The sequence below is a fragment of the Canis lupus genome, chromosome 12, assembly GCF_003254725.2.
Source record: "Canis lupus dingo isolate Sandy chromosome 12, ASM325472v2, whole genome shotgun sequence".
Classification (NCBI taxonomy): domain Eukaryota; kingdom Metazoa; phylum Chordata; class Mammalia; order Carnivora; family Canidae; genus Canis; species Canis lupus.
In genome coordinates, this window is record NC_064254.1 from 43,518,712 (window position 1) to 43,533,181 (window position 14,470).

The 14,470-nt window shown below is 38.4% G+C and overlaps 1 protein-coding gene across 7 annotated transcripts in view; it reads right to left on the reverse strand.

The window, feature by feature from the left end:
• The window catches only part of UBE3D (ubiquitin protein ligase E3D), a 209,498-nt gene that overhangs the window by 74,282 nt on the left and 120,746 nt on the right, over window positions 1-14,470 (reverse strand). Inside the window, exon 10 of one of the 7 annotated variants that reach the window (XR_007401278.1) lies at window positions 3,664-3,750. The exons of the other annotated variants lie outside the window; for them this stretch is intronic. The gene's annotated coding sequence lies outside the window, so the exon portion shown is untranslated. The remainder of the gene's footprint in view (window positions 1-3,663; window positions 3,751-14,470) is intronic. 7 annotated transcript variants of the gene reach the window in all.

Below are 14,470 nucleotides of genomic sequence, written 5' to 3' on the forward strand. Positions count from 1 at the left end.
GGCATGGCAGGCCCTGAACAGATGAGTCTCTCAATGAATGAATAGAGATTATTATTATTATTACTATACTTAAATGGTTTATGTATTTTACATATTGCTACAGATGCATCTTCTTCTGTCTGCTGTTCATGAATGACTCTAGGTTTCTTTAATTATTTTTATTTTTTAAAGGCTTTATTCATTTATTAATGAGAGAGAAAGAGAGGCAGAGACATAGGCATGGAGAGAAGCAGGCTCCCTGTGATGAGCGTGATGTGGGACTCAATCCCAAGACTCCCAGATCATGACTTGAGCCAAAGGCAGATGTTCAACCACTGAGCCACCCAGGTGCCCCTCTTTAATTATTTTTAAAGAAAGAAATACAAATGGCTTATAAAATATCCAAGGCTTAAGATTTTTTTTTTGTTACTCTAAGTAACAATAACATTTACCAGTGACAGTTACCAAAATTGCAGATATTGACAAAACCATTGCAAACCTATAGTATTTCCAAATAAAGAATGCAGATGGCCTGGTGTAAAATATCACCTGCTATGTGAAAAATAACTCCAAGCTCAGAGGCCACTGATAGGATTACGTAGAGGTTCTCTGGAGGTGTGTAATGGGTAGCACTCCTAGGGATGTAACCTCGGGATAGCCAGCATATCCTTGGTTATCAACATAATCTTCTTAAATATGCAGCTCTGAATCCAGGATAACTATGAGCCAGGAACTATAATCCAGGACTATACTATGAGTCTTTAATACATGAAATTATTTGGCTGAATTTACAATAATTACGTCCTTACCAAATATATCCAAATTATATAATAACATTAACCAGAAAGAAGAGTCTGACTGATTATTCAAGATATTCTGTAAAACGGTGGGAATGAATAGGTAGATATAAGCACAACCTATAACCACTCAATCATTAGTGTATTACAATGTAAACTGCACTTTTCTGGCTACTGGGGCATCAAATACTTGGAAATGACCAAAATTCAACTATATTTTGTTGGGAAATACCAGCATCTTTCAAAATCAGCTAGCCATAAAATACTGGCCTTTAATTCATTATGAGACCGGATCTTGGCATCTCTCCACAAAAATGCAAGTTCTGTGAGTTGGCATCACTGATTAACTGAAGAATTTGCATAGTTCAATGCAAATCAAGGCTGGTACAATATATACCTGGAAGAAACAGCCTGGTTTAGGAGAAAGAACATACCTATTTTCCAGAAACAAATTTTGGTCAGGCTACAAAATTTTCATGCCTTAGTTTCTTCATCTGTAAGAAGGGGTCTCCCTCTCTCTCCATTGGTCAAGGATTGCACCAGACACTGCAATGTTTGTAACTGGCCCCAAACAGACCAACCTTTTCTCCACACTTGGGTCTGGCAAAGCTTATTTAGTCAAGAGCCTTCCTCCATGTGTCTAGAAGGGGTCTGAAATTCATGACTGGTAAGCTACAAAATTAAACACCAAGTAAGTACCTAGGGGTATTTAATGGTAAAATGAGAAATATTTTTTTTTCAGGATTAGAATTTTAAGAGAACATACAGAAATATAAGTTTTGATCTGATAAGAATAAAGACTATAACTTCTCCAAGTCAACCATGAGAAAAAATACATTATGTTTTGATGGAGAGTGAAGAAAAATTTGAAACTCCTATGTTTTGGGTGTCTTTAACACATTTCAATTGCTAAAAGGCTTGGAGCATAAACAAGTATTCCACTGAGTGTGCTGTGCTCTCAGAACTATTCCACTTGGTATAGGCTTTAAACACTTTTGACAAATGCTTTCTATTTTCCATTGATTTAGGGGTAAAAAATGTCTTTGAAAAGAAACAATGTTTTTAAAAAAATTTTCCTGAAATTTCCTTCCCTGCAAGGTCTTCATCTTTCTTTCCTTTGTTTTTTTCTAAGGATTTATTTATTTATTCATGAGAGACAGAGAGAGAGAGAGAGAGGCAGAGACATAGGCAGAGGGAGCAGCAGGCTCCTCACAGAGAGCCCAGTGTGGGACTCGATTTGGTATCCTGGGATCAGGCCCTGAGCCGAAGATAGACACTCAACCACTGAGCCACTCAGGCGTCCCAGGTCTTCATCTTTCTAAACTGTGAGAAGTAAGTGCGCCCAGATGGCAGTCCCTCAGTAAGGATACTTGGGCAACCAAAACCCAGTATGAGTTAAGGGTGTACAATCTCATTCCTTTTCTCAAGAACCTTAGGTTCATAACATTAGTATGATGCTAGTAACAAACAGGGAGATAAAAATGTTGGGATCAGGTTAATCAATGGGATACTAATGTTTTTGTTCTGAAAAACTTATAAAGAAACCCAGCAGGATAGGCTCCTCACTCAAGCCCAGTGTTCCCTAGGAGCCAACTCCCCCTGTTCAACCTTCTGCCAGTTAACCCATGACACCAGCAATCTGCAGGACACTTAGCTGTTTTTTGTTTTTAACTTATGAAAAGTTTCAGATATTAACATTCTCTAGTAGAGAGGACAGTATAACAAATCCATAAATAATCAGAAACAATAATTACCAACCCATAGCCATTTTGTTTCATCCAAATCTCTGCCACAACTTTTTGAAGCAAATCCCAGACTTAATATTTTGTACATAATTCAGTATGTATCTTTAAAAGACTATAAAAATAAAAACACAGTGCCATGATCACATCTAAAATATTAATAATTCCTGAACATAAATATCCAGTTGGTAATCACATTTCCCCAACTAGCTCATAAAATATTTTAGCAATTGTTTGTTCACATCAGAATTCAAATATCCAAATATGCTCCCATTATTACAATTCATGTGGCTTTTATATCATAAGATCCTCTCTCTCCTTTTTTCTCCTTTTGCTTTTTATGTTTCAAAGAAATCAGGTCTTTTGTCCTGTAGTATTTCTCAGAGACTGGAATATGGTGACTGTTTTTGTGTTTGTTCATCATGAACTTATAAAAATATATTTGATATGCTTTAATCCAATGCAGTCATTATTCTTATGGATACTCCACTTGTACTATGTTGGTTAGTGAGAATCTTTCCATTTTGGAGCCTGTAAGTCCTATTGATATGATCCTTGTAATTTACAATAGTTTTCTGTTTGTTTACTTTTTTTTCCCCTTCTGGTAGGAAGGATTCAGGAAGACTCAGCCTCATCTTACACATTTCTATCGTAGACATAGAATCAGCCATTTCCCCAAGAAGCCTGGTTCCTTTAGAGAGGGATAGTATTCAGAGATCACAACTACAGATTGTCCTTTGTACCTGTTACCTCATATATACATGTATACACAAGACGCTCTTCTTCTGGAACCCAGCGTGTTCCCTTTTCAAAGTTCAGTGAGAAAATACCAAGCTTCAAGCATCCTTGTATCCTATTCAGAAACCAGGTCCTAAACAACTCAGAGATGATTTTTTTTTCACCTGGTCAGCCAGGGGACAGGTTAAAATACCACATTAGCAACAAATTATTTTGGTGGACAGAAACTAAAAACAAGAAAGCTCATGAGTCCCTTCCTTTTTCTGGTATTAAAGGAAATACCTTGGTTCCATTTTGAGAACTTAGATAGAAAAAGGAATCTTTGTACATAGAGAATTTAATTTTTTTTTTAACTAAGTAAAGACATTCCTGTATGAGTAAAAGAAAAATTCTAGAAAAAGACTCACCAAGAATCTCCCTTGGACATGGAATTACAAAGGTGACTCACTGCCTTGTGTGGGTACGGGTCCCTGCTGGTAATTTATTTGTCAAAGCTGTGGAAGGATGACATAGGGGTGATCATTGTGTGAGGCTGTGGGCATTCGAAGGCTATCCCAAAGAAAACAGAAGTAGTTTTATATACTTGTCCAGCTAATTAGGAGGAATATTTCTGACCTCACTAAAGGAAAATATTCTTTAAACCTCACAGTATGTTTGAAAACAGAAAAGAAAGCGTAAAACAGAAGGGTATGTCTCATGGTAGTTTTTATACTTTAGAGCAAATTTATTCAGATGGTAAAAGGTTTCTCAGTCCCTAAGGAATAGCAGCAGGTTCCTATAGGACTGCTATGTGGGGATAGGGAATTTAATGGAAAGTCCTACAAATTAACCATAAAACTACTTAAAAATATACTTCCAAAAAGAAGATAAATGATCAAAAAGCACCTGAAAAAGTATTCAATATCCTAAGTTATCAGGGAAACACAAACAAAAATCATTATGAGATACCAAACCACCAGCTAAAATAAAAGACTGACAACTCCAAATGATGTCGTTGATGATGACTTGGAGCAACTGCAACACTCATACACAGCTGCTGGGAGTATAAAATGGCATAACCACTAGCAGAAGTGTTTGGCAGTTTATTAAAAGTTAAATATACATCTACCCTACAACCCAGAAGTTCCATTCTTAGATATTTACTGAGAGAAATGAAAACATGTCTACAAAAAGATCCACAAAATATCTGTAGCAGCCGTATTCAAAATAACTGCAAATAAGAAACAACCCAATTGTCCATCAATAGCAGAATGGATTCGCAGAGTGTGCCATACAATGGAACACTATTCTGCAATGAAAAATAAACCACTGATAAATGCAGTAACATGGATAAATCACAAAAACATCAAGTGAAAGACCAGACACACAAAAAAAATAGTGTTTGATTTAGTTTAAAGTTTAAAAATTGGCAAAATGAATCTAACATGATAGAAATTAGATACTGTGTTTTTGGAGGGTAGACTAAAGAAAGAATCCAAAGAAAACTTTCTGGAGGAATGGATATGATCTATATCTTCTTTTCTGAACATTAGTTACATGGCTATAAATCAGTGGTTCTAAACCAGGGTGATTTTGCCTCCCAGGGGACAACTGGCAATGCTTGGAGGCACTTTTGATTGTCATGACTAGGGGGGATGCTACTGGTATCTAGTGGGGAGAGACCAGGGATGAACAAGACAGCTTTCCTACAACAAATAATTATCAAGTCCAAAATGTCAATAGTGCCAGGGCTAACAAACCTAGTATATATACAATTGTCAAAACTCATCAAACTGAAAAGCTAAGATCTGTACATTTTATTAAATGTTAATTATTACTGAAAGAAAGAAAGAAAGAAAGAAAGAAAGAAAGAAAGAAAGAAAGAAAAAGAATTCAACAACCCCTTCCTCACCTCCAAAAGTATATTTGGAGAAGATTGGCTAAAAACAAAAAAAGAAAAGAAAAGAAAAACTTCATATATATTTTTTAAAGATTTTATTTATTTATTCATGAGAGACAGAGAGGCAGAGACACAGGCAGAGGGAGAAGCAGGCTCCATGCATGGAGCCCGACGTGGGACTTGATTCCAGGTCTCCAGGATCAGGCCTTGGGCCAAAGGCAACGCTAAACTGCTGAGCCACCCGGCCTGCCCAAAAAACTTCGTATTTTAAACTTAGGAGAGTTCACCTGCTCAAAAAATGAATTTCGTATTAAAACTGTATGTAATTAATGTTTATTGAAACAAAAGAATATTGGTTTTTGGTTCCACATGTAAGATGTAAGGAGCTTAGAAGTTACCACTCCATACAAACAAGTAAAAAGCTGAATAGACTGAAAAATCAACAATTCTTCCTGAATCAGTAAGAGTGGGGAGGCCACAGGGCAGACTACTGCCTTTAAGATTGGAGAGACAAGAGAATATAGGGAGTCCTTGCTTATTGGAGCAGAAATTGAGGAGGAGAAACTGCTGTGGGAACTAGTACTACAGTAGGAAAACCTGAACGCATAATTGATGAAGTGCTGGAGGCTCAGTGTGGACAAGTCTGAGAGCTAAAAACTCTAAGGGGATCCATCATAATGAACCCCCACAATTTTGTGAGATTGACCTCCTGGGGGTCGGCCATGAACTCACAGAAAATATCAAGAAAAAAAATCCTCTCACGCTTCCAGATTGGGAAGGGAAAAAAGGTCTATTCAGAAATATACCAGAGCATTCTCTTCTTAACAAGGTCTGTCCTCCTGGGAAACCAGTTAACCACAGCCTAACCTGCTAGGGTGTTATCAGAACCGAAAACTAATTTCCCCAGATAAACCCAATTTATCTGGGAAAAGGGAAATAGCCAACTCCAGTCAGCTCTAGCCATTCTGTCCCACCTGAGGGGAGAAAAAGAAAAAAAAAATTGAGAAACAGATGTATAGTTCACAGTCCAGAGGCATAGGCTCAATAAATAACTAAGACTTAATTACAGGACTATAATTCCCCTCTTCATATACCTCTCTACCATATTCTTAAAGGCCTATTTACAAGCAGTTCCTTTTACCCAGTACATCATGTCCAGCTATCAAGAAAAAAAGACAAGGCATGCTAAAAGTTAAAAAACAGTTTTGAAGAGACAGAGCAAGAACCAGGTGTGGCATGACGGAATTCTCATACTGAGAATTTAAAACAACAATAATTCATTAGCTAAGGACTCCTTGATATAACAGAACATGTAAGAATAGATGTATAATGTAGCAGAAAGATGGGAAACCTAAGAAAGAACCAAAAAGAAAAGCTAGAGGTCAAAAACATTGTAAGAGAAATGAAGAATACCTTTGATGGGGTTAGCAGTAGTAGACCAGACACAGCTGCAGGAAGAATCACTGAATTTGAGGCTATCTTAATTATTACTGAAAACCAAATGCAAAGAAAAAAAGGACTGATGGAAAAAAAAATCTAAGGACTGTGAGACAACTACGAAACATGTAACATATGTGTAATGAGAATAGTAGAAGAAAGAAACAGAAAAAATAACTGAGAGTTTCCCCCAAATTAATGTCAGGCACCAAACCACAGATTCAGAAAGCTCAGAGAACATGAAGCAGGATAAATGCCTAAAAAACTCCACTACATTTAGCCATATCATTTTCAAGAAAAAGATCCTGAAAGAAGCCAGAGAGGGGAGGGAAATACCTTACCAACAGAGGAACAAGGTTAAGAATTAGACCCATTTTTTTCCCAATTTTTTATTCAAAGTCATATAAGCAAGAGAGTAAAGTGAAATATTTAAAGTATTGAGAAAAAAAAATAATACCCCACCATCCTAGATTCTACACCCTGTGAAATTATTCTTCAAAAGTAAAAGAGAAATTTTCTCAGAAAAACAAAAATCAAGGGAATTTGTTGCCAGTAGACTTCTTTCAAGAAATATTATAAAAGTTCTTTTTTTTTTTTCTTTTTAGAGAGAGAGACCGACCACATGAGCAGGGGGGTGGCGGCAGATAAAGAAGGAGAAAGAGAGAATCTTAAGCAGGCTCTCCATTGAAGGCAGAGCCCAACACAGAGCTTGAACCCACAACCCTGAGATCATGACCTGAGCCAAAATTAAGAGTCAGACATTCAACTGACTGAGCCACCAATGTGCCCCAAAAGAAGTTGTTTAGGAGGAAAATCATATAAGTCAGAAACTCAGATCTACATAAACAAAGAACATCAAAGAAGATGTAAATGAGGTAAAATACAACCTTTTTAAAAACTGGTCTAACAGGGGCGCCTGGGTGGCTCAATCAGTTAAGCGTCTGTCTTGGGGTTGGGTCATGATCCCAGGGCCTTAAGAATGAGCTCCACACTGGACTCCCTGCTCAGCGGGGATTCTGCTTCTCCCTCTTCCTTTTCCTGCCACTCCCTCTGTTTATGTGCTCTGTTACATAAATAAAATCTTAAGAAAAAACTGGTCTAACAAATAAATGTATTTGATTATGTATGCTTATGTATATATCTTATGTGTGTGTGTGTGTTTATGTATTTATACGTGAAATGAATGACAGCAATGATATAAGGGACAGGAGGGAGCAATTAGGATTGTTTTGCTATTATATTCACTCTACCTGTGAAGTGGTATGGTGTTATTGGAAGTGCACTTGGGGGACAACTGGGTGACTCAGCAGTTGGGCATCTGCCTTCGGCACATATGGGATCCAGGATCAAGTCCCGCATCGGGCTCCCTGTGGGAAGCCTACTTCTCCCTCTGCCTATGTCTCTCTCTGTCTCTCATGAATAAATAAATAATCTTTTTTTAAAAATGAAGTGGACTTGTATTAGTTTTTTTTTTTTTAAGATTTTATTTATTTATTCATAAGAGACACAGAGAGAAAGAGAGCACATGGCAGAGGCACAGGCAGAGGGAGAAGAAGGCCCCATGCAAGGAGCCTGACATGGGACTCGATCCCAGGTCTCCAGGATCAGGCCCTAGGCTGAAGGTGGCACTAAACCGCTGAGCCACCCGGGCTGCCCAACTTGGATTAGCTGTAAATGTATACTGCAACCTCCAGGGTAACTATTAAATTTTTTTTTTTAAAGTATAACCACTATGTTAACAAAGGAGAGAAAATGCAACCCTATAAAATGTTAAATTAAAACCATAAAAGACAGAAAAGAAGTATAAGGCAAAAACAGGAACAAAGAATAAAGGCAACAAATAGAAAACAGCAACAAATTTGTAGATATTAACCCAACTATTTTGAATCATCACTTTGAACGTCAGTGGTCTAGAAGCACCAATTAAAAGACAGAGATGGTCAGAATGAGTCAAAAATAAGACCCAAACAAATGTTGTCTACAAGAAACTCACCTTAAATATAAAGACACATGTAAATGGGTAGAGAAAAAGATACCATGGTAACACTAATCAAAGAAAGTAGGAGTAGTTATTATTTTCAGACAAAGCAGACTTCAAAGCAAAGACATTACCAAAATGATAAAGGGGTCAATTCTCCAAGACCAATTCTTTTTTTTTTTTATAAATTTATTTATTTATTTATGATAGTCACACACACAGAGAGAGAGAGAGAGAGAAAGGGAGAGACATAGGCAGAGGGAGAAGCAGCCTCCATGAACCGGGAGCCTGACGTGGGATTCGATCCCGGGTCTCCAGGATCGCGCCCTGGGCCAAAGGCAGGCGCCAAACCGCTGCGCCACCCAGGGATCCCTCCAAGACCAATTCTTAACCATGTATACATACAACAACAGTGCATCAAGCTACGTGGGGCAAAAACTAAGAGAACTGTAAGGTGAAACAGACATATATACTATTATAGTTGGATATGGACAGATCCAACAGGCAGAAAATAAGTAAGGACAGAGTAAAATAAATAAAAATCAGTAAGAAAAAAAAGATAGGAAACCCGGTTTTAAAAATGGGCAAAAGACTGGAATAGACATAGCACAAAAAAGGGTGTCCATGTGGCCCACAGACAGAGAAGGTGCTCAGCTTCATTAGTCATTAAGGCAAACAAATTAAAAGCACAATGAGCTATCATGGCATTTACCAGAATGGCTCAAATAAAAAAGACAGAAAATACTCACTGTTGTTGATGATTTAAGGGAACCAGAATTCATATACCCTGGTGGGAGTTTAAATTAATACAAATACTTTGGAAAACTGCCAAATATCTGCCAAATATCTACTAAAGCTGAACGGATTCTATAATCCTCCTCCTAGGTAAATATCCACCAGAAAAGCACAGACAAGCACCAAAGACTCTATAGAACTGTTCATAGTTGTAGTGCTTGCAATAGCAACGAACAGCAACCTAAATGTCTGTCCATACAAGAATGGATAAAGCACAGTTTACACTCATAAACTAGAATACTACACAGCAGTGAGAACAAATGAAGGACTGCCATAGGCAATCATAACGTTGAAAGAAAGCAGACTCAAAGGGGCATCTCCTGTATGATTCCACTGACAGGATATTTTGGAATAGGCCATAATCATCAACTATGATAGAATTCAGAGTGGAGATTGCCCTTTGGAGGACAGGATCCACACTCCATTTATTATTTCTTGATCTACATGCTGGTTAGATAGGTGGACCTACTTCTTAAAAATTCACTGATGAAGTTGCCTGGGTGGCTCAGTTGGTTAAGTGGCTGCCTTAAGCTCAGGCCATGATCCTAGGATTCTGGGATTGAGCCCCGTGTCAGGCTCCCTGTTCAGTCTGCTTCTCACTCTCCCTCTGCCCCTCCTCGGCCCCTGTTCGTCCTCTCTCTCAAATAAATAAAATCTTTTTAAAAAATTCACTGATGAACATTTGTGTACTTTCCTACATGCTATACTTCAATAAAAATTTGACTTACAGAATGTAAAGGAAAAAAAATACTGGGAGAAAGACTGATGGGGACCAGGGAGTCATTTCAATAATTCTTTTCAAATATGCTCTTATCTTCCCTTCTTACACTTGTATAACTTGTACCTGGACTACTCTACCTAAAACCTCCTGAGGAAATTAAATTTTGGCCTTAGGGAAGTGTTTAGACAGTCCATGCACAGACAGTCCTGGGGTGAGAAAGCAGCGTGGAATTGGAGTAGAGTCTGGCACAGGCTGCAGGTGAGTCAGGCCAGGGTTCCTGGTAAGCCTCAGCATTCCTTAACCCAATCTGGAATGTCACACTCTTGCTGGGCCCATTTGCTCAGTGCTCAACAAAAGCGTTGGGTCTGAGGCAGCCACAGGGAGCAGTAGGCATGGAGCGTGGTGACGACTTCCAAAGGGGCATCCCTTTGTCCCACAGGTCACAATAACAGGCTGGCAACTGATTTGTGTAATTCCATCTGAATCTCAGAGGAAATTTCTAGTACAAAGTAGAAAGTTGTTCTTCAGTGGAAAGAAAAATGGATCCGAAAATGTAATGCTGTGAACTAGTTTATGGCACAGGTACTATTAACTCTGATGTTTGCGAAAAACAAGTAGCTCACAACTTGGGTTACTAAAGTTGAATTTCACAAACATTTTTTTCCTTAGGGGAATCTAAACTGTATAATATTAGCCTTCCTGCCAGGGATTTTCAGGCCTTCCTAATGCTTACAGTGGTAACCGGAATACATTCTCTACTAAGCCTGGAGGCAGCCCTGAGTCAGCTCTTCCCATTACCTGTACACCTAAGCCATTCAGGAGATATTATTCAGAAATGCCTCTGGAGGAGATGCTACAGAGCTCCACCAATATTCTGGCCTTCTCCTATACCAAGAACTTTTTCTTTAAGTTTAAATTAACTGACTTATAGGCATTCACATCTGCTTTCTTTCCCTTTATGTAGGAGTTGCTGCTTCATCCTTTGGGTGGGACAAACTAGAACTCCCAAGTTAAAAAAAATTGTCCACAAAAACTTCGTCACTCACTCCCTCTCAGAAGCCTGATTTCTATACTTGTCTCTAACCTTCACATTGATTCTCCAGGCTTCGAGGTCTATGAGCAATGAAGCCCATTAGCTAAATTCTTTTGGAAACCTGACAGCCTCACACTGTGCAGTTGTTCCTATGGGCACATCTGCTACACAGTAGGAGAATGAGATTGGATGCAGTCCTTCCCCCGCCTCCTAACTTTACTGTTTAAAATGGTACTGAGTTTTAGAAGTGGTAGGCAGTAGACAATTAAGGCATCCTTATACTTTGGTCACTATCTTGACATATTCAAACACTCCAGCTTTATGTTCATCATTGATTAAACACTTGAACTGCTGATTCCAGAGAGCTACTTCTTAGAATGGGATTCAATAGACAAAGCACTAGTGATTTTCAACTCCCAAACCTTGCATGTGACATAGCACCTTAGTATGTGCAGCAGCCCTTGCTCATGCACACAGACACATGCCTCTTTTTGCTAACACTCGGTGTTTTGGTTTCCCCAGATAAAAAACATTCTTATATCCCCAACTGCAACACCAAACTTCCATGTGGAATGGTGATATCTTATCTAAATCTCTATATATCCCTCCATGAGGTCTTGCATACAGGAGGCTGACAACAAATATTTGTTGGCTGGAAGGAATAAGTGATTGAATTAATGCATTACATAACTAGAATCCAAGTTTAGTATATTTCTTTCTTTTTTTTAAAATTTTTTAGTACATTTCTATACAGTTATCAAAGAAAATAATGTTTCATAGGATGGAGCTAGCTAAAAAGAGTTTGGGAATTCTGATATTTCTAACCCCAGTATTCCAACACTTTTCCTATGTTACCCAGCAAAGCACCCTCGCCAGAAAATGACTTTGCTTGGAGCTTTGCCCAGCACTGCTTCACAGGCATCAAAGTTGAGAGCAAGGGGCAGAGACCCTCACTGCTCTTCCCAGCTCTCGGAAGAGATAACTATCACAGTGGGGTCCTGAGGATTCTGGGTCATTTTGTTTCTTATAAAACTTATTTGTTGGGGTATCACCATAAGATTTCAAGAATTAGAATCAGGGGATAACAGTCTTCATATTGAAAACACAAACTTAAAGATGGCATCAATCATTGAGTGATTTAAAATATTGGAATTAGGCAGGTGGTGACACTGACAATGTGAAGACTATTCCAAGTGTTATTCTGAACACTGGGGTACAGTCTGGTCCTTAACAATGACCATGGCTCACCAGTTTTTCAAGTGTTTGCTTGCCATGCATATATTGTGTCATTCTAGTCTGTTTAACTCAAAAGATTTAATCCCACAAGATCACCTATAATTAGAGAGTGATGATGCATTCTTAGAAGACAAATATAGACACCACAGAGGTGATGCATCAGCAGTCTGAAAATAATTAATGCTTATCCTCACAAGGCCACCTACACCAAGACACTTGGGAACAGTTCACTATTGCCATAATGTCATAGAAGGATGGCAAAATCATTTTTCTTATCTGCAGAAGTAGGTCACAGCAAGAACATTAGGCCAACCCCTCCCCCCCCCAAAAAAAAACCCCAAATCCAGAGTGGACATGAATAGTTTTGTGACACAATCTTTTAATTTTTCAACTCAATGTAAGAATGTAAGACTTGGTCACTGAATCACTCTGTACTCTCTACACATCTCCCTACATGGTAATAGACCAGAATGAGGCCTTGAAATGCAGTATTTGCAGACACAGCAAAAAAGCTCCATTACCAGAATGCAGCTTCTTGACTGACAAGAGCTCAAGGATTTGAGGCAGCCAGTGGTTTTGTTGTTGTTTTATTTCCAATGACAAAATAAAACCTATCATCATAAATTAGCACATCTATCAGGAGTCTGAGCTAGGCAAAATATAGTCATAGAGGCTAAAGGTTATAGCACTTCCAGCTTTTAAACTCAGCATATGGCACACGTGGGGCAGCATTTTATTCCCATCCATATGTCTGTTTAAGCTCAACTCAACAGAACTTGCAAAAACAGTCTGAGTTTTGTGCGTTGCACTAGTGCTGGTGCCTTCTAAATAATAAGTGCCTTTCCCAGTGCCAATGAAGAGGGCATAAAAAGGGGTCTCACAGTAGTGGGAAGAGGGACCAGGACATTCACGTGGATGATTCTATAATCTCAGGAAACTTATCAGAGAGGCAGAAATCCACACTGCCTAAGGCTTTGCCCTGTCATCAGTCAGACAGACACAGCATGATTCCCACACCAGCAGCTTTTCCCAGTCACCGCTGGGGCTCCTTACAATCAGGCACTTGGGTTCACAGACTCACTGACACTGGACTTTCTTCTTGGGGAACAGATAAATTATCTCCAGGAAACCAGGCTTCTCTCCTAACTACGTGCTCTTATTGACCTACATTTTTAAAGAAATTTATTCTGAAGTTGTGGGAAGGGCTAGAACCCATTCTTTGGCTCCAATTCTGAGTTACTCATTTGGCGCAGTCCTTCCTCTCTCTTTTCCCCTCAAATGTACTGAAAAGCTTTCCTCTGTCTTTTTTTCCCCTTGCTTTCCTTACTTTCTTCTTGCTCAGACTAATCCTATTTCATCTTTTACAGAATATGATTTTCTGTGTTCACTTTATCATTTTTACTCCTCTTAGTATCATTGATGACCTTCGAGCTTAGTTATTCCCTGCTTTCTCTTCCACATTCATCCTTATTTTTTCCCCCATTTTAGCACTGAAGGACAAGTGTACAATGAGGAAATTCTTAAGTTGTGTCACAGTTCCCCTAGGGACAATCTTCTTCCTCGAGCTATTAGATTGGAAAATGGTTTTTTAAAAAAACATCAAGGCTTTGTCACAGAGCAGGTGCAATCATTAAAATGTAAAATTAGTCCTTTTTCCAACAAAAGTGGTGTGATACTTTGCTTCTAACTGCACAAAAGGATTTAGGAAATGGAATATAAAAAAACCTATCAAGAGCTTTGAAGAGTTAGGTGCAATGTTATATGATATTTTGTTCCTACAGTGTCGATGATAAAGCCACAGCAGGGTGGAATGCTATAATTTTGCTTTCTGTATTCACTATTGCAAGGTCAGTTCATTTAAGCATTGAAAATTGACCTGCTTTTTATTCACGCACACATCTATTTACTCATTTATTCAAGACATTCATTGGGTTCTTCCAATGTGCCAGGCAGAGTAATAAATTAAAATAAAAATTAAAAATCTTTTTTATCCTGAGAAACATGTCAATGGTTCGTCTCTATTCTAGACATGCCACTCACTTCAAAGATTATCTCATAAATTCTATTTACCTGCAGAAAATGAGGAGCAGCAGTAATAATAAACTTACCTGCAGGCAGATGCAGGAAGGCAGACA